Source organism: Euprymna scolopes, chromosome 26 (genome assembly GCF_053919585.1).
Source record: "Euprymna scolopes isolate OS-2025 chromosome 26, ASM5391958v1, whole genome shotgun sequence".
In the NCBI taxonomy this organism is placed as follows: domain Eukaryota; kingdom Metazoa; phylum Mollusca; class Cephalopoda; order Sepiida; family Sepiolidae; genus Euprymna; species Euprymna scolopes.
Window position 1 is genome coordinate 87289569 of NC_136507.1, and position 606 is coordinate 87290174.

The 606-nt window shown below is 38.4% G+C and overlaps 1 pseudogene; it reads right to left on the bottom strand.

Moving 5' to 3' along the window:
* Window positions 1-285: 285 nt before the first annotated feature.
* On the bottom strand, window positions 286-402 carry LOC145248414 (5S ribosomal RNA; annotated as a pseudogene).
* Window positions 403-606: the final 204 nt, after the last annotated feature.

Sequence of the window (606 nt, forward strand, 5' to 3'; positions counted from 1 at the left end):
GAATTATGCATGTTTCAAATGACGATGAGCTCAAGCGCAGTTCTTGTTATAAATTCCATCCCTCAAGCGCGGCCGCAGTCGAGATTAAACTAACCACCGGGTTTTATATTGTAATTCAAATCTTGTCCGTAGCTGAATAACTGATGCTCTGCAAGGGTTATTTAGGGTATTTTTCTCGTTATGCCATCACTATATGGGGTGCTTACCACTGCTTAAGGGGGTCCCATCTACCCTCGAGAGAATGATATATCACGCCAGTTCTCAACCTGGGATTTTAACTAGCGGTACATACAGCGCCTCGCTTTCCCAAATGGTCACCAATCTGGTACTGGCCAGGCTCAACGTTGCTTAACTTCGGTGATCTGGCGAGAACCGGTGTGTCAACGTGATTGTGCCGTATATAAATTTAGTTTCATTAAAAAGTCGGCGAAACAATTTATTCCGCAATTCTTCAGCTCCTTTTTTGTTATTAATATTTTTTACGTTCGTTTTAGAGGTCCAAATTGTTACATGAATTAAAGAAGTTTTAAACTTTTTAAAAATGTAAATGAACGATTTTTTGGAGTTGTTTTAAATTAAAGAATTGTAATTAGATTGGAATAAATC